Here is a 24,028-nt window from a genome sequence, read left to right as displayed (position 1 = left end):
TTCTTCTAGTCTGGGTCTTAACTGGTCAGTGAGAAAGAAAAATAGACCAATGAATGAGTGTCTTCCAAATTCTGGCATTTCTGGAAACTTACAATTGAAGAGGGACCTGTGCGAGAGTTGAGTTTGTTGACCAACTTTGAAGCTGGTAGAGTCACAGTGCAGAAAGGGAGAGGAAGGATAGAGTTTGAGAGATTTCCTACTTCAACAATAGTTGAGATTAGCAATGTGGAATTAGGTTATCAATTTTAGATGCTCTGTAAATGTCCTGATTGGCCATTTCTTTCAGTCCACAGACCAGGGCAATCCAGAACCTGAGTAAAGGATTGAACTTATCTTGAAATCAAGTTGCTATAGTTACAATAGTTCAACCAAAATAGATCTGTGTAAAATGTTGTGGCTCTCCCTATCAGGACGTTATTTTTCTGGTTTTAGAAGTATACTCTGAGATGAAAGTTTTGAGAAATATTTGATGTGCTGTAATATCAATCCCTAGTGTCTGAAGCACATGGACATAAAGCCTGTTTCAACTTTTCAAAATAATTTTTGAAGTTATAACTATGTCATATTCACATTCTCTTCCCTGTCCTTCCATAACCCCTCATTGTTTTCTAATTCATGGCCTGTTTTTTTTAAGAACAGTTACACAGTAACTTATACAACAGTTACTATGTGTTTATGAACTGTGTTTGGCTGTAGGACTCCCAGATACAAGGCAATGTGTTGGCTGCCCTGCATAAAAAGTGTGTAATACAATGTGCACACTAAGAACCCTGTGCTTTGGATGAGGAACAGGATGTGCTATAGGAGAGTGGAAGAATGTCTACTAAAGTACAAACTTTCTTGACTAGAGCCTTGTCTACTGGGCTGGGCAGGCAGAGCTGGAAGGTCTGTGCTTTCTGCATCATTTTATCTCTGCTCTTTCACAAATGTAGCTGCTGATATTCTGACGTCAACCTGGGTGACCCTTAGCCAATGAAGGTCTCTGGGAAGGGTTAGCAATCAGGAGTAGTGGTAGGTAACTTGCAGGTTCTTTCCAGGATTCTCCTCTTCTTCTATTGTAGTGAGTAGTAAGGAAGACCACAGACTATACTATGGGGAGTATAGGGTGCTCAGAACAGGTCTGTTGAGCTGTCATTTCTGCTGGTATTTGAATGTATTTCAAAATGGAGTACAATATATATATTACTCAGTGGTAAAAATCAGTTACATCATGAAATTTTAGGCACATCGATGGAACTAGAAGAAAGTCATCCTGAGTGAGGTAACCCAGATCAAAAGAGACAAACACAGTGTGTCCTCATTCATAAGTGGATATTAGAGTTAAAGTGAAGGATAAGCAATTCACAATCCCAGAGAAGCTAGGTAAGAAGAACAACCCTAATGGGACATGCATTGCCCCCTAAAATGTCCCTATTCTACTCAGCTTTCCCTATATTCTCTCCCATTGTTCTTCTCTTCCTCACCTGATCATTCCTGGTCCTGTTCCCATCAACCCACAAAATCAATTCTATTTCCCCATTCTAGAAAAATCTGTGCATCCCTCCCTTCAGCTGTAATTATTACTTAGCCTCTCTGGGTTTGTGGATTGTACTGTGATTAGTCTTTACTTAAAAGGTAATATCCACTTATAAGTGAGTACATAGTCATGTGTGTCTATGTGGTTCTCAGTTGCCACACTCAGGATAATAATGAACTCAGGAAACTAGACCTGAAGAAACCAAATAATCCAAACATGTGGTGTAAACCTAAACGCAGAATTTTCAACAGAGAAATCTAAAATGGCTGAGGAATACTTAAATGGTCAACATCCTTAGCCATCAAGGATGTGCAAGTAAAAACTATTTTGATATTTATGTTATAGCTGTCATAATGGCTAAGATAAATAACATAAGAAACATATCATGCTGGCATGGATGTGGAGTAAGTAAAACTCTCCTCCATTGCTTGTGAGAGTACAACCTTATATAGCTTTGAAATAAATATGGTGCTTCCTCAGAAAATTGGGAAATGATATATCTCAAAACCAAGCTATATCACTCTTGGGCATATTCCCAAAAGATGTTCCTCCATCCTGCCACAAGAACACTTGGTCAACTATGTTCATAGCATATTTATTCATAATAGCCAAAAACTGCTATATCTGTGAGAGATTGTTCCTGGTTTGTGTTTTCATAATTTCGCAAATTCCCTGAGATGTTTGTTATTCAACCTGGTTTGGATATCAACATTAGGGATACATTAGAACTCATGATCCTTATGTGTCAGTCTCATAAGTACAATTCGTAGGGTATGTGGTATACCCCTAATGTGTGCTGTTTTGTCAACATGTTTCAATAATGTTTGTATTAAAAAGCCTAATAAAAGAAAATGTAAAAAACATTAAATACCATATGTTTGTATTCAAAGAATAATTTTCATCTGCTTTGTAGAGATGTAATGTTGTAGGATAACCAGCAATGAACTGTCTATTTTGCTGGAGACCTGCTTGGGGAGGGGGTTCAGGTATCAAAGATGATAATATGTGGAATTAGCAGGGTTCAGAGGGAAGGAGGGGACTGACACGATGTGAGTGTGAATGGGACGGCTATGAGCAGTGTTTAATTTTAAAAAAGACACCTTTTATATGCTATAGTTGCATGTAGGATTCAACAGGTGAGAAAAGGGCTTGTGAGGTTGTGTGTGGCTTAAAATCATGGGTTGTGGAAACTAGCCTGACCTAGACAATAGGCATCAGCCATATGTTAATGAAAGGACCACAAGTTCCTCCTGCCAAAGATTAGGAGAATGAGCTCTTTAGCCACTGGGAACTTTCCTCAAGCCTGTGAGGAAGTGGACATCCTTATCCAAATACCTGACCTTGGTAAAAGGACTTCTAGGAAGTAGACACTATATCACAAATTTTAATGTTGCTGAATGGACCTGTTCCCCTCATAATGCTCCCCAAATGGAAGGTCCTGATATCTTACTCTTTTTTCCCATTATACCATACCATTCTAACTTCTCTCTATATATATATTAATTGAACTCTTGACCTTAATTGCCTCAGACACAGGATCTGAACAGTAGGCATTTCACCCTTGGCATCAGGTGTGTCTAGTAAATCTTTAATGTTCTGTTCTTGGTGTAATTAAAAGGACATAATGGAATTCCTGGTTCTGCAGTGGCAGGGATTTTTGTCCAAAGCATTCTTTTGTTAAGGAAGTCTACCTTTGCATACATTTTTATCTTTTACCAAAACTTGTCCAACATTTCCCAAAGGGAAAGGCATTAATAGTGAGAATCATTAAAAATAAAAGTAAAAAGGTTCTGGAAAATTGTGATTATTCTGTATTATTGAAATGCTGGAAATTTGCAACACATCAATGACACCATGTGTTCCACACCAATATTTCACAACATAGCTTAATGTGCTATGTATTTGTACATATTATTTAAAGTTCCCATGCTTCTTCATATCCGCATTAATTTCCCATTTGACACTTCATCTTGAAGTCCTGCTTTCCAGTGAATTATCCAGAAATACCAAATAATATAATGGCAATGGGATTTATTAAAATATACAAAACAAAATATACACAAACAAAAGACATTTCTGTGTGTGTGTGTGTGTGTGTGTAATGTGATTATGGGTTTTTAGGCTATGACAGATATCAGGATACCAGAAGGCAACTTTGTGGGACTTAACTTTTGTTCTTCTTCATATGCACAGACATTTCTCACTTAGTTGTCTCACTGGCCCTCAAATAAAACTAGTTGAAATATTACATCAGTAAAATATTGTCTTCTTTTCAGATTGTAAACATATTGTCATTTAATGATAGAGGAAAACAGGATGATTTGAATAATAGGTCCTATTTGCAAATGCAAATAATATACTGCTATCTCTTTTTATTCTTTTTACTTTTCTTTGAATTTTGTTAGTTTATTTTGAGGATTAAACTTTTGTTCATAACATTTTCTTAAAACCACAATCTAATGTCATAGAATTGTTTATGTGGGTAATGTTGGTTGCTAATAAGCCTAATGACCTCAGTTCAACCTCTGGAAGACTCAAATTATGCCCATAAAATTTTCAGTTATTTCTACACTCTGGCTGAGGCATGTGTACACTCTCAGACTGGAACATACATAAATAATTTTTAAACCCCATATGTGTCATTGAGGTCACTTGCAACTAAATGACTCCCTGGGTTTCATCTCTAGAACTCACATAGGAAAAGTAGATAATAGACACCTGTAAGTTGTCCTCTCACTGCCTCTCACTCTCACTATATACTTGATTGTACAGTTATATCCACACGAACATAGTTCAAATGTTTTAAATGGATGAAATTAACATAATAAATAACCTAGATATTGAGAATATATGAAATGATTTGGTAGTTTACATTATTATTACAGATTTTCAGAGGGTATTCGTGTTCATGAGAACATTGATGGTTTCTTTTAAACACTTTGAGATTTGAGGTAAGATTGTTTCAAGTAGTGAGTTCCAGGACAGCCAAGTCTATGTGGAGGATTCCTGTCTCAAAAATTCCAAAATGAAAAAGACATATCTCAAATTATAGAACTTTTTCTATATAATATGACTGGGCACTGATGGGTTTCAATAAATCAGGTTTGTTATCTTTTGTTTTCTGTACTCACACCCAGAGAACTATGTTAATAATGAAATAAGAACCAAAGTACAGAGTCCATTCACAGAGGGTTAGAAAGCCATTGAATCCTTTGACAAGGACTTTTTATCACCTTCAAGTGACAGGAGACAGAAGGAGTAATCTGGCAGCTTCACCTACATTTTAATGTCATATTTGGAAGCTGGAGAGTTTACTGAATAGTCCTGCTCCTCTTGGTTGCCCAAGTTTGGTTCCTTGCACCCACATCAGATGGATCAGAACTACCTGTATTTCTAGGTCCAGGAGATCTGCTGCATTCTTTGGGCTTGCTAGGTCACTAGATATACAAATAGTGAAAAGACAGATATATATGTGATTTAATATTTAAAAATTTTTTCTTCATATATATGTTATTTTCAAAAAGAATGAAGTTTAATTTAGATGTATATGTTTTGCCAGTGTGTATATCAAGAAGTTGCCAGGTACCAGTGGGATTCATAAGAGAGGGTCTGATCCCCAATGCCTGTAGATAGAGATTGTTGTGAACTGTCTTCTGGATTCTGGGAATTAAAGTCAGGCCCTGTGAATGAGCAGCCAGTGCTCTCAAGTGTTGAACCATCTATTCAGCCCCATGAACATGTCATTATAACAGTGAGGTGTGATGGATGATCCTGATGTCATCTTTACCTCAGCTCTGATGACCCAAAAGAAATACAAGATTGATGGCTTCTAAAACTCACTTAGACATGGTTCTTAAAGAAGTTTTTAAGCCCAAATCTCCAAAAAATGAGGGAAGAATACAAAAAAATAGTCAGGAATATAATTGATAATACAAGTATTTTTTTGTGTTTTTGTTTTTGTTTTTTGTTTTGTTTTGTTTTGTTTTGAGACAGTGTTTCTCTGTGTAGCTTTTGGAGTCTGTCCTGGAACTCACTTTATAGACCAAGCTGGCCTTAAAATCACAGAGTTCCACCTGCCTCTGCCTCCCGACTGCTAGGATTAAAGGCATGTGCCTCCACCGTCTGGCTGACATTACAAGTTTTAAAAAGTATCTGACTGCTGGAAGAAAAGCCACAAGACTTGAGTTTGTCTCCAATTTCAAAAAATGATCAGCAATGTGAGCCCACAAGGACAATTGTCAGATGTCCCCATGCTGGAGTTTATACCTCCTGTAAGGAGAGGAGAGGAAATAGTAGGCATGAAGACTGACTTGTCTGAATGGGATGATATTCTGCTTTTTTGATGCTTGTAAAACTTTCTGTTAGGAGCCCTGAATGGTGGTGACTCCAGATGACACCTGGCTTGTCAGACTTAAACAGAAGTCACTCGAAGGTAGGACAATCAGGCATTTTCAAAAAGCTATGGAGTATGGAGGAAGTGTCAGGGAGGGAGCTTCAATCATCAAAGCCCAGGATCAAATGACAAGAGAGGAATGTTTGGGGTGTACCTGAGGACAAGCTGGCTTCTATTGTGCTCTCTGTATCCACAGAGTTGTGGTAAATCGGTGCACTCCAGGTCTTCTACTCTTTCCTGTTTTTGACAAGTACATGCAGCTGTCAGTGACAATGTCCTGCAGCCCCAACGTTGTGATTCACACTTGGGCCTTGAAGCTCCTCAGTTGCCACCCTGTCAATCCCTGTAACCAACATTCCTGATAGAAATAAGGATAACATAAAGAGACATTTATATATCTCCCATTGGCTAACAACTAATGAAATAGTGGACCACATGAAATTCTAATTTCACTGGGGATCTCATTGTGGGATAACACTTGAATCTTCCAGAAGAGAATGTGGAAGGGTTTTAATGATGGGAAAAATTAGTTACATGGCTTTATTAGATTACTTAGTTTTGTATATCTTTTGCCTTCTGTCTAAACATCTTAGGACCCCAAGGATGGATTAGTTATCTTATATTATTTTTTATTGTTCCAAATTAGTCAATTTGAATAAATATCATGTTTTAAATTTTCATTAATAATTTGCTTTATTCCCTTTGTTATATTTGTTTGTTTTGTTTTTTGAGACAGGATTTCTCTATGTAGCTTTGCGCATTTCCTGGATCTTGCTCTGTAGACCAGGCTGGCCTTGAACTCACAAAGATCTGACTGCCTCTGACTACTGAGTGCTGGGATTAAAGGTATGTGCTACCACCGCCTGGCCCCTTTGCTGTTTTTTTTTTTCTTTTTTGTAAAGTGTAGTATTACTATGATTCTCTGGCTGTCCTGGAACTCACACTATAGACTAGGCTGTCCTAGGACATCAGACAGATCTGTCCACTTTAGCTGCAGAGTGCCTGCATTATAGGTGGGTATGTCCCTCACTGGATAACTTTGTTTATTAAATTGGCTTACTGAGGAGGAATGGCTGATCCTCCCTAGTTAACGTAGCCAAGGCACAGGTTCTGGTCCTATCTCCAGTAACAGAAGAATGTTCCCATATAGACTTCCTGCCTTAAAGTCCACTGTCTTCCACTATGAAAAATTTTATTTTTCTTTACTATTGAGTGTGTTATAACTCATCAATGACCTGGGAAGAGTTCTGTTCTTGTTCTGCAGATGGTGAAACCTAGGCTCACAGGGATAAATAGTTTTTGAGTATAATTAAGTGTAACTGTTCTTGTTATTCATCCACGATTCTAATTCCTCACTAAATGCAATTGAAGCCACCTAACCCAGGCATGCTGGCACGGGCCTGAAATCAAGGTACTTAAATTTGGAGGTAGGAATTTCTGGATTTCAAAGTCATGCAAAGTAAGAATGGTTATTATGGTAAGGGAGGAGGGCCACTGAACCAAGGGATACTGATTGGCTCAGGACAATGCCCATAGTCTTCCCTGCAACTCCAGAAATTAAGGGCCATTGAACCAGCAATTGTTAGCTGAGGTATTTACCACCTCAAGATTACTACTCTTGAAAATATTTTCTATTTTTTATAATGTTTCCTGTCCTAAGCACCTAGATTACTTGGGGATTAGACTCTTGGTACTCATTAAATAGTGGAATTATCCTGCAGGTGGGAGAATTAGCCTAAGGCAGGGATGAGCTCACCAACTGCATGCTCAATACAATGTGTTCATCCTTGAATCCCTATAAACAAAACCAACAGAAAGGGACTCAGCAGGTTTTATTCATATATTTGTGCATACATATTCTCACATGCTTAACAAGGAAGAAATTGGAAGGGAAGAATTTGGGAAGGGAAGGAGAGAGAACAAAAAGGGAAAATTGATTTAATAGATATTAATTAAAATGTATGAAAATAAATTTTAAATAAAGAAGTGGCCTAGGGAGATAGCTTAAAAGTTCAAAGCAGAACCAGGTATTGTTACATAGGACAGAGGTTCCATTATACCTAACCATCTCCTGTAACTCTCTTCTAGCCTCTGCAAGAACTCTTCACAGACTCCTGGAGGCAAACACCCATATACATTTCAAAAAATAAAGCTTAAAAATGGAATTCTCTGCAATGGTGTCCCAGCCCTGAGACAGACAGCAGGCAGGACTGGTTAAAATGATCTCCTTCCCATCCTGAATGCTTTTCAGACATTCTATAAAATCAACTTTCTACATACATGGAGAGATTCATTCTACCAGTCCTGATCATGGTGAGAAAGTTGAATAATACAGTTGTCTTTTTTTTTTCACCTGCCCATGGATGAAGATGTGTTGACTAACAATGGTGCTTATAAATGCATTCTTCTTGGCTCCATTATTCTCTAAGTATTCAACTTTCCATGAAGACTACTCTTTATTTTATTTAATTTGCCAACAGTTTGCTCTGAATTTCAGGAATAAAACTCCATAAGCAATTGAACCATCATCCAGCTTTCTAATGGGAGAAAGGCCTAATATCTTGTTTCTGATCTAGGGATCTTATCAAGCCATCCAAAACAGTAGAGGCTGGCGGAGGTACCTGCCCCTCTGCAAGCTCAGGTTTAAAGGCAAAAGCCATAAGATTATATCATTTATGGGCGCTAGTGTGGGTAAAATCTCGATTGGCTCAAGTTTGAGGTGCTTTTCAGAATTTCTGTGTTATCTTACTTTGTAGTTTTAAGCAGTTGTTTTTCAAACTTTGTAGACTACCTCTGGCATTGGGGCATTCTGTGGTTAATCAGTTGCTACCAGATAGTCCTTCAAACAACCTGACTTAGAACTTTTGACCATCTGTGGCATTGGGGCATTCTATGGTTAATCAGTTGTTACCAGATGGCTCTTCAAAGGTCCTGACTTTGTCCTGGGACCTATGTCAGCAGCTCTGAGAACTTTGAAACTCAGGCCAGTTGCAAGATGGGGTGATGAGCTTGCTTGAAATGGTGTTGGTTTGTTTTTTTAGTATGTACAAGCTCTCCAGCCACAATGTGTCCAGGAGGAAGAAGGGGAAGTGCCTAAGGAGAGCAGGAGGAGAGCAGGGTTTACTTTTGCAGCCAGGACCAAGTGCTATTGATGTACATATCTCTGCTTATCTAGAAAAAGTCTTTGTCTGGAGTGGAAGGGAGGGACAGGAACTATTGTGCTGTGTTTTTAAGCACATTGTAACCCTATGGGATGTGGTCTTGTCACTCAGGTCTCATTAGCCAATAAGGTCCTCCAGGTGGCCTGCCAGTCAAAAGTGGTGTAGGGTTCTTCCTGCCACCCTTGGCTTCAGACTTGGTTTTGAAGAGGAGTTGGCACCAGCAGTTTTGTGTGGTGTGGTGTGCTGTGAGTGCTCCTGCAGGGAGCTGAGCAGACAGCATGGCTAAGCTGGGAAACCATGACATGGTGAGTGAGGGGCTGCTGTCTATTGATGGGGTGGAGCAGATGGTGAGGTGGAGGATCCAGTATGGTGAGTCCTCCTCGGGTCTGAGTGGGAACCTGTCTGCAGAATCCCTGTCCTCTGAGGTCCCATGTGGTACTTGACACTTTCTGGATCAAGGGGCAGGCTTCTGAATACCTGTTCTGTGGGCTGAATCTGCTCACAGAATTGGAAGTATGAAGCTGTGCTTAAAGCCATCTTTGAACTTAAACATGCTTTGGTGCACCCATGGAAACCATGATTGTTATGCCCAGATTATGACCCCAAAGACATCCACCACAGACCTTAGGTACAGAATGCAACAGCATGGTTTATTTCTGTTTGTTTACAAGCCGCAGGCAGGGAAGCTCGATCCAAAGCACTCACTCATAGTCATGAGGCCAGGAGAAACTTGCTTTTTCTTTGTGTGGCTAGCTTTTTAAAGGCAAAATCCACAAGCCCTTCAGGGGGGTTGGGGGAGTTTTGCACGGGTGCAACTCAGATTGGTTTATTTTTATCTCTGTTCTCTTTTAATTGGGTGAGGGTATGTAACCTTTGAATTTACTGGTTGGTGGTTACAATTTATTACTTTGGGGGCAGTCCAGCACAAGTCCCAGGCTGTGTCCTTGAGCCACCATGGGGGCTGGCTGGCCAAGCACATACTGCACGTAACTCTAAGTTGGTGAGGGGCCCCAGACAGTAAACATCTGGCTGAACTTTGAGCAGTCTTTTGTTCATGGCCCTCCCAGAAACTGCTTGTTCAAGTCTCAGGAAACTGAAATTGAGGCCTGATCTCTGAGAGAAGACTGAGCAGCCTGTTATGGCATCCGCTTGGTCCTTTCAATGATGCCAAACTTGGAGAGTACCTTCTAGTACCTTGTTGAGTGAGGATGAGTATTTTGCATTTTATTTTTATGTGTAAGATGCATTTACAGTTAATTTTGTGGGTGGTTTTAAAAGGCACCTCATGTATTGGGTAGCATGCCACTAGTAACATGTGATGTAGATGAGTAGAATTGGTGATTTAAAGGATTTACTAATGCTTAGGAGATAGTAAGTCTCACAAAATAGAATTTAGTGGAGAGAGGACTGTCTCAAAAAAACAAAACAAAACAAAACAGAGATAAGTATATTCTAGCCAGGCTTGTTAGAGATTAGAACAATAGGATACACTACTGTTTGCCAGGATTGTCCAGACACTTTTTTCCAAACCATTACTATGGAGCCACTGCTGATTTACAACCAAAAACTTGGCCCAACACTGTATAAAATAATGAGATTCTTTTTTTTTTTTTTTTTTTTTTTGGTTTTTTGAGACAGGGTTTCTCTGTGTAGCTTTGTGCCTTTCTTGGAACTCACTTGGTAGCCCAGGCTGGCCTCGAACTCACAGAGATCTGCCTGCCTCTGCGTTCCAAGTGCTGGGAATAAAGGCGTGCGCCACCATCACCCGGCAATAATGAGATTCTAACAAGCATCTAATTGAGACATTATAGTGTCACAACCAACTTTAAGGCCTGGTGTGCCATAAAGTTCCAGTTTTCTTCTTGAGAAAAGCTTATTTCTGCCAGAAGGTCAATATGACACCAGGTGACAAGTATTTGAAGAGTAAAACAATGTTGTATTAAGGACTGGACTGATCAAGCAAGGCTTTCATTTAGGCCCTCATACAAGGAAAAGGATCATTTTTGGAAGAGCTATTAACAGCCTGGGGCCTAGGCCTTGGGAGCTTTCCCTAAGTGCCTGATTGATTGACAATAAAACAGAGCTCCTTCCATAGAATCAAGAATATGTTTGGGTGAACTGGTAATGGTCTAGAACCAGGACTTTTATTGTGGGGTTGCTTCAGATCCCACATAGAGCTTTGGTTATCAGTCCCAAAAACACTGATGGGCTTACTCAGTAATGATCTTGAAATATCCTGTGTTTTTTTGCAGCATTGTTTGATTAGCCTCCTCCTGAGTCTGTCCCATTGTATGATAGATTCTGCTTACTTCCCAGAACTTTTCCATTTCACCACTGGAAGTAGTATCCAAGGTACTATTCATTTTAAGAAGCTTACATGTCTTGCAATGTAGCTTGTACAAGGCTATCCCATGCCAGCTTTTTTTTTCTACCTTCCACTTTTCCCATGATTGTCATCCATAGTCAGCTTCAACCCAGCACAATATCACTAAAGAACGACCTACTGTCTCAGGTGTCTGTAATATTTAAGAAAGAATTCTTGGAAAACTTTTGCTGTCTAACTCACCCATTTGCCCAAATGGCTAGACCTACAGTTGCCTGTCTGTATTTATATTGTTGAATGTGAAACCTGGAGAATGTAGCTAAAAAACACAAGGATGGCAGCATATGTTGAATGCACAATATGTCTAGGTTGTCTCCTCTTTGAGCATTTGCCAGAGATGAATGCATACTATTATTAAAGGTATTTTTCTTTTTTAATATCCTATGTGTTATTTCTCCCTGGGAAGTCATATTAATTCCAGGACAGCTGCATTTTCATCCTGTTTGAAAAATCTAAAAAAAAAAAAAAAAATTAAAAAAAAAAATAGTAAAGGCCAGGCGGTGGTGGCGCACGCCTTTAATCCCAGCACTCGGGAGGCAGAGCCAGGCAGATCTCTGTGAGTTCGAGGCCAGCCTGGACTACCAAGTGAGTTCCAGGAAAGGCGCAAAGCTACACAGAGAAACCCTGTCTCGAAAAACCAAAAAAAAAAAAAATCTAACAATAATGCTGCTATGAACATAGTTGAGCATGTGTCCTTGTGGTATAATTGAGCACTCCTTGGATATATGCTCAAGAGTGGTATAGCTAGGTCTTTAGGGAGACTGATTTCCAGTTTTCTGAGAAAGCACCATAATGATTTCCAGAGTGTCCGGACAAGTTTACACTCCCACCAACAGTGTAGAAGTATGTGGAGTTCCCCATGCTCCACATACTCTCCAACATAAGCTGTCTTCAGTGTTTTTAATCTTAGCCACATTTATTTTTGAAAATGATTCTATGGGCACCAGTGGCAAACACTTGAAATAACTTTAAGAGGTGTTGTATTGTTCTAATGCTCCTTTTCTTATATGTAATTCAGTTTTCTTCTTTCCGTGTGTGTGTGTGTGTGTGTGTGTGTGTGTGTGTGTGTGTGTATGTATGTGTTTGTGTGTGTATGTGCATGTGTTTGTGTAGACTGTGGCATAGGCTTTAAAACTCTCAATGATCTTGCTGCCTCTGTGTCCAGTTTGCTGACAATATAAGAATGTACTGCCACTTCCAGCTTAAAAAATAATTTTTATGATCTAAGTCTCCTTTTCTTATGGTGGACAGGGAGGCAAGGAGATGGTGTCAGGACCCCTGGTACTGGAGTTACAGGTATCAGTGACCCTTTAAATGTATTGGGAATGAAAGCTGGATGTTCCAAAAGCATCTTCAGTGCTCTTAACTGGTGATTAATTTTCCTACCTGTTTTCTATTCTTGATTATGTTTCCCATCCAAGGTAACCCTGTCAGTGTTATATACCAGATGCTGATTGAAGTGTGGAATTCTCCAGAGAGAATTAACCTCAGGCAAAGATGAGATCCCTAATTATTTATCGAATTCAAAATGGTCAACCCATTCTCTCTCTCTCTCTCTCTCTCTCTCTCTCTCTCTCTCTCTCTCTGTGTGTGTGTGTGTATAGATATAGATATTTTTATCCAAAAAAATGGATGCAACAGTTTGTATTAATGTATATCATCATACATATTCACCTACACCTAATAAGTAATAAGTTGGAAAGTATGTGGGAAGGGGTAGAATCAAGAGATAAAGGAGAAAGTGATGTAATATCTCTGGCTTATCAATTTATGGAAAGAAATTTTAAATGAAAAGGGGGCTAGATTGACAGCTCAGCAATTAAGAGAACTGGGTGTTTTTATAGAGGACCCAGATTCCATTCCCAGGTCCCACCTGGAGCTAACCATTTGTTGTAACTTTAGTCCCAGGCATCTTCTGCTTCATTCTGTCCTTGTTAGGCACTACACAGAGACACATACAGGCAAAAACGTTTGTACATATTTTTTTTTAAAGGTTAGAAAAAGGAAACAATAAAAGTTTTTACTATGATGTCATAGCCCTTAGCCATGAAACAAGCCAGGGCTCATTCAAATGAACTCCTGCTGGTGTTACATGGAAGCAGCTGTGCCCCCAGGCTAAGCCAGCCTGCTCAGAGGGAAAGCAGTTTTGTTCTGAGGTTCATATAAATCATTATAACCATCTATTTAGGAGCAAAGTAAACTGTGCTCTTAGGTGACTTTTCCTTGAAGGTTTCTGTATTTGTGTTCTCTATCTTTTGTATCTGTGAGAATTGTGGCAATGGTACAGATATATTTTAGATCAAACATCAAGATTGACAGGTCACATGGGCCCAAAGCAATGTTCTTTTTGCAAGGTCATTTCCTTGATTTTCAGCTAAGACCTTGTGGTACAAGATGAACATGTTAGAGACATTTCTTTCCATCATTTTTAAAATTAATATATGTTCCTGCCTAACTTTGAGGTAAGAATAACCATAAATGTCTCTGCTTTTACATTGTGATCGTGATCAGAAGTGGATTTGTTAACTGAGCATGCTTAAGAATATGCAGAGTGCTACAGGAATGTGTCCATGCTCCCTATTCAAAAACCACATGCTTCCGTTGTTTAGGAAAAGCATTGTTTTGGAAATGACTCCCATGTTCTCCTTGCCTTCTGCAGTTAGGAAATCTTTCTCATTTCATCTGTCTTGTCTGTTGTGATGGCTAATCTTTTTTTTTTTTTTTTGTTTTTGGGTTTTTTTGGTTTTTTTTTTTTTTTTTTGAGACAGAGTTTCTCTGTGTAGCTTTGCGTCTTTCCTGGAACTCACTTTGGAGACCAAACTGGCCTTGAACTGGTAAGAGATCCACCTGCCTCTGTCTCCTGAGTACTGGGAATAAAGTCCTATGCCAACAGCACCTGGCCGTGATGGCTATTCTTAATATTCAAGCTGACTACCTCTTTTTTTTTTTTTTGGTTTTTCAAAACATGGTTTCTCTGTGTACCTTTATGCCTTTCTGGAACTCACTTTGGAGACCAGGCTAGCCACGAACTCACAGAGATCTGCCTCCCTCTGTGTCATGAGTGCTGGGATTAAAGGTGTGCCCCACCACTGCCTGGCTTGCTGACTACCTCTTTAATTAATTAAAACCCAAAAGATTTGTGTACACATGTGAGGGATTTTTCTTAAAAGTTTTGAAGTTAAAGACACATCTTTAATCTGAATCATTTTAGGTGATAAGATCCACTTTTAGCTGCTTGGGGGCAGTGCACACCTTTAACCCCAGGAAGCAGAAGCATTTGGATTTTCTGAGGTTGAGGGCAGCTTGCTCAACAGAATGAGTTTCAGGGCAACAACAATAAAACCTTTCTTGAAATAACAAAAAAAAATCAACAAAGAATAAAATCCAACTTTAATCTGGGTAGCAACTCTTGGTGTCAGCCTACATATATAAAGGATATTGAAGAAGGAAGTTCTCTCTTCACCTGCTTGCCCTAGCTCTGGTTACCAAGTTTTTTACTTTACTAGTGTTAGAGCCTACTTCCTTAAAATTGTGGTGTATACTGAAGACCAGCTGAGATGGCCAGCCTCATGTACTGAATAACTACTGGACTTTTCAATTTTCCATTGGTAGACAGCCATTGTTAGACTAGATCTACCACAGCTTGTGAGACATTCTAATAAATCCACTTTGTACACACATGGAGAGATTCATTCTACCAGTCCTGTTTATTAATATTCTGATCCTGGCCCTTGGCGGCACTCATTGTCCTGACATAAAAGCTTATTCTTAAGGGAATATTCCACCCACTACCCTCTCTCTCTCTCTCTCCTGTTCTTCTCCTAGGAAGTGTGAGCACATTTGGATTCCTCCCTCTCCCCCCCCCTTTTCCCCTCTTTCTCATCCCCTTCTCTCTTCCTCCACTAAATAGACCTCTTCACTGAGTGCTGTCTGAATGTCATCTTTGTCTGTCACCAGCAGCAGGGCACCTTGGCTCTCTACCTGCCAGAGCCTTCTCTATACAATTCATAACATGGTTCATGTACAGAAGCTTGAGTAATGTAGTGGCTTTTTGTTTTGTTTTTTTTCCTGCCCTAGGAGTAAGACATGCTGATTAATAACAGTGCTTGTAAACATATTATTCTTAGCTGCATTATGCTTTAAATATTCAACTTTCTTAGAAGCTTACCCTTTATTATTATTCATTGGCCAACAGTGTGCTCTGATTTTCAGGAATAAAAATCTTAAAGCAATGAAGCCATTTCTTATGGGAGAAAGACCTATTATCTTGTTTGTGATCCACTTTCTGCATTTATTTCCTGGTTGTATGAAGTCCCTGTGACAACTAGGTAAAAAGTGGGTTCAGTTCACCTGACCTCAACTTGAAGTCACAAAACAAACATCTCTTCTTTTGTCTTTTAATTTCTCTTTAGTTGCTAATATTCTGAGCACCCTTCCACCTGTGGGACGTGAGATCACTCCACCTGACATAGTATAGTGGGCTGTACATGCTAGCCACACTGTGTCCAGGATGAAGAAGGGGAAGTGCCTACCAAGAGCAGAAAGACAGCAGAGTCTGCCATTCGAACCAGGAGCAAGTGCTATTGAAATGTAAATGTTAAGGAAAGGTCTGGGTCTGGGGTGGTAGGCAGGGTCAGGAACCATTGTGCTGTGACTTTAAGCAGAGTGTAACCCTATGGGAGGTGCTCTTGTCACTCAGGCCTCACTAGCCAATCAGGCCCTCCAGGTGACCTGTCAGTCAGAAGTGGTGCAGGGTTCTTCCAGCTGCTAGCTTCAAGCTTGACTTTGAAGAGAACCTGGCAGCAACAATTTTGTGTTGTGTGCTGTGCTGTGTGTGCTAGTGAAGAGAGCTGAGCAGAGAACCTGGGTGAGCGTGAAAACAATAGCATTGTGAGTAAGGTTCAGGAGCCAGAGTGGTGGGTCCTTCTCAGATCTGGGGGGAGACTTCAGCCAGAATCCCTGTCCTGTGAGGTCCGATATTACCCTTAAAACTTCCTGTTCCCAGGGCAGGCCTCGGGATAACTTTGTGGGCCGAATCTGTTCACAGAATTGGGAGTAGGGAGGTGTGTATAGAAATATCTTTGTAGTCAACTTCAACATACTTTTGGTGCATTCATTGAAAGCAGGCCTATTTTGTCCAGTACCTTCTAGATGTTCAGCACTTTGTATTTAACTTTCATGTGTAAGATTCATTTATAGTTAATTTTGTGGTGGTTGTAAAAGGCATCTCATGTGTTACGTTGCACTCTACAACTAAGGTGTGAGAGAGAAGATTTGAAATGGTGATATAAAGGATTTATTAATTCTTAGGAGATAGGAAATCTCACAAAATAGAATATAACTGAGGGAGTACTGCCTGGAAAAAAAAACCCTGCCAGGCAGTGGTTATACACACCTGAAATGCCAGGATTAGAAGGCAGAGCCAGGCAGATCTCTCTGAGTTTTAGACCAGCCTGGTCTGCATAGCAAGATCCAGGATAGTCACCAAAACTACATGGAGAAACCCTGTGTTAAAGAAAAGAAAACCACTCAAAGTTAAGAGTATTGTAGCCAGGCCTGTTAGAGATTAGGACAATAGGATACACATTTGTTTACCAGGATTGTCCAGAATTTTGGCTGCAACCAAACAATTACAAAGATGCCACCCCTGATTTACAACAAGCCACCAGGCCTAACACTGTGTCAAAGAATGGGACTCTAACAAACTGCTCATTGAGGAATTACAGGGTCATAACCAACCTTAAGTCCTCGCATGCCAAAAAATTCCACTTTTCTTCTTAAGATAAACCAAGGTCTGCCATATGGGTAATATGACACCAGGTGACAAGTATTTGAAAAGTAAAACACTAGCAGTTCAGTGGTGGTACATGACTTTGCCCAGCACTCACTCAAGAGGCAGAGTCAGGTTCATCTCTGTTAGTTTGGGGCCAGCCTGGTCTGAAGAGTTATGTCCAGGACAGGGTGCAAAGCTACACAGTGAAATCCTGTCTCAATGAAAAAAAAAATGAAAGAAAGAAAAGTAGAAAACTCTTACATTTCTTTAGGCCTTCAGGCAGGGATTAGAAAAATTCTTGGGAGAGCTAGTAACAGCCTGGGGCCTAGGCCTTGGGAGCTTTCCCTAAAGGCATAACATATTGACAATAAAACAGAGCTCCTTCCCTAAAACCAGGAATATGCTTTGAAGAGCAGGCAATGGTCTTGAATCAGGGCCTTTGTGGTGGGGTTGCTTCAGATCCCAAGAATCCAACTCTTTCACCAAATATGGCTATGGTTATCCATCCACAGATCACTGTGGGCTTAGTCAGTAATATGCTTGAGATAACCTTTTTCCCCTTGTGCAGCACGGTTTGATTAGCCTCCTCTCTGTGTCTATCCTGTTGTATGATACTTTCTGCTGACTTCCTAGAAGTTCCCCTTTTCCTTCCATTTTGCCCCTAGAAGTAGTATAAAGGTGCTATTCTTCTTAAGAAGCATAGTTGACATGAGACATACCTTGTGCAATACCTCTCCACCCCAGCTTTTATCTTTTCTACCTTATATTTTGCTTTCTTTCTCATCCCTTCTGATCTTCACCTCAGGACCCTGTCACTGAAGAATGTCCTGATGTTTCACATCACTGGGTACTTAAGTAATAATTTTGTAAATGTCTTTACTGTGTAAGTTTCCCATGTGTACAAGGGGGTAGACTTGCAGTCTTCTGTCCCTATTTAAGTTGTTCAATGTGCAACCTGGAGCCTGAACCTCTATGTCACAAGGTTGATAGAATATGGGGAATGCAAAATTTAATCACAGCAGGATAAAAGCAAGTTAGAACAAAAAATGGAACACCAAAGGTGATTTTGATGGTAGGTAGAACCTGAGAATGTAGTCTTTTGAAAGAATGTGGATGATATCAGGACTTTAGGGGGCAAAAATCATAGAAAGTTTCACAGAGAACTTTACTGACCTATCTTGATGACCAGGAAGATACAAATGTTAAGAATAATAGCAGAAAGTGGAGATTGAGAGTATAGAATTTCAGTAGGAAATAGACTCAATAAAAATTAAGCAGCCAGGCAGTGATGGCCCATGCCTTTAATCACAGTGCTTGGGATGAAGAGGCAGGTGAATCTGTGTGAGTCTGAGGCCAGCCTGGGCTAGAGAGTGAGTTCCAGGATAGGCTCAGAAGCTACACAGAGAAACCCTGTCTAAAAAAAAAAACAAAAAACCCATAAATTATTAAGCCTGGCTGTGGTGTTGCACACCTTTAATCCCAGCACTTATGAGGCAGAGCCAGGTGGATTTCTGTGAGTTTGAGGTCAGCCTGGGCTACCTGGTGAGCTCCAAGAAAGGCACAAAGCTATACAACGAAACCCTGTCTCCAAACAACCAAAAAAAAAAGAATGAATAAATAAATAAATAATCAAATAAATAATAAATAAAATAAAATAAAATAAGTTAGAGGCCATTTGTATGATAATTTGACTACAAAATTTTATTTGGCTTTAAGTCATGGAAGGATTAAACAAGGTAATTCCTACTCCTAAAAGCAACTTCATACAAAACCTGCTGCACCTGTGGTCCAAGCATGTCAGTGTCCATCTGAATTAAGAAGTCAAACTTTGCAGGATCACCCATCATCTACTGGTCCTGGAAACAAGAAAGAATCAATATTGAAGGTCATGGATTCTTAGTCTGGGGGTTCAGTTCAGCATTGTTGCAGAATTCTATGTTTAAGAGTCAGAAACCCAGTGAGGAGCCTGTGAGAGTCCATTGCATGAAGTTGTGAGGATGAAGCCTGGTGTTGCTGGTTTTTGTTTTTTAACTCTTTACTCTTTGGGGGGCCTGCCACTCAGCTCTCAAATAAATCACACAAAGGGAGGCTTATTCTTTTTTTTTTTTTTTTTATCAGTGCCTGGCCTTAGTTTGGCTTGTATGTAGGCAGCTTTTCCTTACTTAAGTTATCTCATGTACCTTACACCTCTGGGCCTTTATCTTTCTCTATTCTGTATATCTTTCTTTACTTTTTACTCCATGGTTTGCTGTGTAGCAGGGTGGCTACCCCATGGTGTCCTCTCTTTTTCTTGCTCCTTCCTTTTTTTTTTCAGTTTTCTCTTCCAATTTGTTCTCTCTGCCAGACAGCCCTGCCTAACGTTTTCTGCCAAGCTACTGGCTGTTAGACAAGTTGGTATTTTAGACAGGCAAAGTATCACAGCCTCACAGAGTTAAACATATGTAACATAAAAGAATGCAAGTTACTTTTGTATGTTAAAATAATTGTTCCACAGAATAGACAAATATAACACATCTTAAAATAATATTTTGCAACAGCCTGGATTATATTTTGTGACCACATGATGTTGGGATACATAAGGTATGGGACATCTCCCATAGAGCACTAGCTGCATATATGGAGATGAAGTAAAGAGAATTATATGAGAAGTTGCATCAATAGGGCCATCTGAGCCTGTTCATAATGAATCCTCATGCATCTGAGATAGAGATAGAGAATTTGATGTCTGTCCTGCTCTATTTCAGTATTGTCTTTGCCTAATCTTCCCTTGATATGTCTCCATTTCTCTATGTTATATTTTAAACGGTTTTCTGTGCCATTGTATTTTGGAAAGTTATAATCCATTTTCTGATTTCACAAATGTCACCATCAAGAGACCATCTTGTATGTCAGGAGAGGCTTTGAACATTTGAAATCGTGTAGGGGATGTTGCAAACTATGAGGATCATTGAAGTGACTAAATGCATTTTCTTCCTAGATGATCATGAGCCTATAGGTACCTGGTTTAGAACATCTTTGATTGAATGAAAAAGCTCTCAGACACAATGATATATGTGAACATGTGTCTCTCCTTGGTGACTTTCTTTTCATTGCATCTTTAGTAGGAGGAGCCTTTTGGAAGAAAATTCTTCACTAGTTGTGTGATAAGCATCTCTATAGCCTCAACTGATTTCCTGTATTTTGTGTGTACTGAGTTGTGGTTGAAACTAATCAGCCAGCTTCTTTATATTGTCATGCCTTCACCACCATTAGAGATTCTATCTCTATATCACATAGGGTAGAGTAGAAGCAATTGCTATTTAGTGCTAAGGCAGTTTGTTAACCTGGTCTTTTAATATTGTTGGTATTTTTTTAATATAAGAATTGTCTGTGTAGCCCTGAGTGTCCTGAAAGGAGTTCTGTAACCAGGCTGACCTGAAACCCACAAATCCCCCTGATTCTGGCTCCCAAGTCCACTGATTAATGTGGGTGAACATTCCTGGCTTTTTTGTTTTTATATTATTGAATGATGGGCCTATGATGTAGGTTTTTGTAAATGTCAAGCATATGCTGTTGTACTGAGCTCCACATATAACTTGAATTTTAAAATTTGACACACATTATCATTCTATTTCTCTATGTGGCATGTATCCATGATATTAACATTCTTGAGCCTTCTGAGTCATTGCATTGCAGGTGCATGAACTTTCTCCTGTCTGTTACATTTATTTTGATTTTGAAATGAATATGAGTATTTATATGAATGCATGGATATGTACCATGTGGGTACCTGATCCTCACAGTGATCAAAAGATGGTCTCAGTAACCCTGAACTTGGAATAATGGATAGATATGTTTCCTCATGTAAGTACTGGCAATTGAGCCCACCTCTATGCAAGACCAGCAAGAGGTCTTTACTAGCTTGCCATCTCTCTCACATAATCTGTATTGATTATTTATGGTCAACATTTATGTGGCTAATGCTTTCATCTTTCCCTTTATAACTATTTAAACATGCACTACTTTTTAGTAAATTTTTACTTATGTTATAGTTTGAATTGTGGCACTTCAGCATTCTTGAGAAATACAGAACTAAAGTAAATGCATAACTCTTTGTAGTAAAACCTTCTTAGTTCTTTCTTTCTTGTTCTGCTGACATTTGCTTGGGAGACAGGGTCTTAACATGTACTATAGGCTTTCCTAGACCTGATTGCATAGACTAGGCTGGGATTTAACTCAGACACAGATATATCTGCCTCTGCCTTCTGAGTCCTGCTGTTAAAGGCATGAGCCAATACACCCAGATTGTCCATCTTATTTTTCTCTATATTTAGTAATTGTTGATATAATTTCTCTTGTGTGTACTCTGTACTGTTGATCTGTTTACTTCTCTCTATATATTTGTTAATAACCATTTCTCTTGCAAGATGATATCCCATTCAAAGGGAACAGAAATGACAGAAGTGATCCTCCTATTCAACTTCCTTCAAAAGGGACTTGTTGATTACATATAATTTGTATGTCATGAAGTAAGTGTGGGGAGCTTCAGAATTATATGACTATACTCTCAAAGAAGTATACATTTACAATCTTGTAAGTATTATGGTTTCTCTTTTACTCATGTATGGGATATTTTAGAATGCAGTGACCTATGATGATGTGCATGTCAACTTCACTTGGGAAGAGTGGACTTTACTGGATCCTTCCCAGAAGAATCTCTACAAAGATGTGATGCTGGAAACCTACAGGAACCTCACTATTATAGGTAAGGTAGATTTTTCTTCACATTTTAAAATGAGAGGACAACTGTTCTTAGGATTTGGATACGTCTGTGTAATTTGATTGAGAAAGAATATTAGGTGAATAAATCAGTAATATTCTAAGTTTCATTGAAGATAGTAACATAAATTTTGGACAGTTTTAAAGAAAATAACCTATTTTTTGGTACTTTGTCTTAGGATACAATTGGGAAGACCATAATACTGAAGAGCATCTTCAAAGTTCTAGAGGAGATGAAAGGTAATTTTCTTGTGCAAGTTGATACAAATGTGCCTCTCAAGAAATTAAAATGTATCCTGGAAGTTTTAACCAAAAGCAACAGTGTAAATAAGCACAGATTAAAGTATAGCAATGATTATTAAATTTTCAGAAAACCATATATCTCTACTTTAAATTATTGAAATAAATTTACAAGGCATTCTTAAAAAAAAAGACAAGGGAACAATGCCTTAGCAGATATCTCAATTTGAATCATAGCACCATGGGAAATATGCTATAGAACTGGCAATTCATTCATTTCATATTACTCATATTATAAAATTATACATAGTGAAGAGGTGATAATTATATTTTTAAAGCTTTTTAATAAGCAAATAGTGAATAGTAATGGTAATGTAGTTTGTAAACTTGTTGTGATTGTGCTGCTAAGAGAGGGAGCAGTTAGAGTAAAGAGTCTACTGTCAGTTATTGTGAAGAAATCTTAATGTCTATATCACAGTATAGGAAAGTTTATTAATGCAATGCAGATGTTGAAGCTCTGTCACTTTCCAGTTTTCTTCAAATATATGAATTACCTCATATATAAAAATATTCTGTATATGTGACTCATGTATTAAAGGATCTTACCAACACAATATCTTCACAGATGCAAACCAACTCTTAATAAAGTGGAATAAGATGAGTGTGAACAATGATAAAACCTTAATATCTAGTTCTTCTTTACAACTGAACCAAATTGTAAAATTAATTCATACAGATATAAATATTAAACAGTGTATTAGATGTGATAATGTTTTTACATGTCCCATAATTTTTGTAGTCATGAACAAAATCAAACTGGAAAGAAACATACTATATACACTCAATGTGTTAAAGATCTTTCATATCCCAGTACTCTTCAAATGTATGAAAAAGAACATACTGGAAAGAAACACTATGAATATAATCACTGTGGTAAAGCTTTTGAATTTCAAAGCCATCTTCAAGAACATAAAAAAAAGCATACTGGAGAGAAACCCTATGAAGGAAATCATGTGGTAAAGCCTTTTCTTGTCAAAGTAGTCTTCAAATGCATAAAAAAACTCATTTTGGAGAAAAACCCTGTGAATGTAATACGTGTAGTAAAGCCTTTACACAATTCAGTAGTCTTCAAATGCATACAAGAACCCATTCTGGAGAAAAACCCTATCAATGTAATTTATGTGGTAAAGCCTTTGCACAATTCAGTTATCTTCAAAGGCATACAAAAACGCATTCTGGAGAGAAACCCTGTCAATGCAATATATGTGGTAAAGCCTTTGCACAATTCAGTTATCTTCAAAGGCATACAAGAACACATACTGGATAGAAACCTTACGAATGTAAAGAATGTGGTAAAGCCTTTGCATATCACAGTCATCTTCAGAGGCATAAAAGAACACATACTGGAGAGAAACCCTATGAATGTAATCAGTGTGGTAAAGCCTTTACAAGTCATAACCATCTTAATACACATAAAAGAACACACACTGGAGAGAAACCACATGTTTGCAATCAGTGTGGTAAGGCCTTTGCCCTTCACAGTCATCTTCAAAGGCATAAAAGGCCACCTCCTGGAGATAAACCATATGAATGTAATCAATGTGGTAAAACCTTTGCATGTCACAAAGTTATTCAAACACATAAAAGAAAACATACTGGAGAGAACCACTATGAATGTGATCAGTGTGGTAAAGCCTTTGGACGTCAAAGTCATCTTAAAGAACATAAAAGAAAGCATACTGGAGAGAAACCCTATGAATGTAATCACTGTGGTAAAGCCTTTTCATGGCACAGTACTTTTCAA

The 24,028-nt window shown here is 38.8% G+C and overlaps 1 long non-coding RNA gene across 1 annotated transcript; it reads left to right on the top strand.

Moving 5' to 3' along the window:
* Positions 1-21,657: 21,657 nt before the first annotated feature.
* Positions 21,658-23,174, top strand: LOC131901668 (uncharacterized). Its single transcript, XR_009376829.1, has 3 exons — positions 21,658-21,970; positions 22,164-22,224; positions 23,024-23,174. It is a non-coding gene; the product is annotated as an uncharacterized LOC131901668 (long non-coding RNA).
* The last annotated feature ends 854 nt before the right edge of the window (positions 23,175-24,028 follow it).

This window comes from Peromyscus eremicus, unplaced genomic scaffold (assembly GCF_949786415.1).
Source record: "Peromyscus eremicus unplaced genomic scaffold, PerEre_H2_v1 PerEre#2#unplaced_192, whole genome shotgun sequence".
Taxonomy (NCBI): Eukaryota; Metazoa; Chordata; class Mammalia; order Rodentia; family Cricetidae; genus Peromyscus; species Peromyscus eremicus.
The sequence above is the reverse complement of the archived record's forward strand: the minus strand, read 5'-3'. Positions and strand labels throughout refer to the sequence as shown.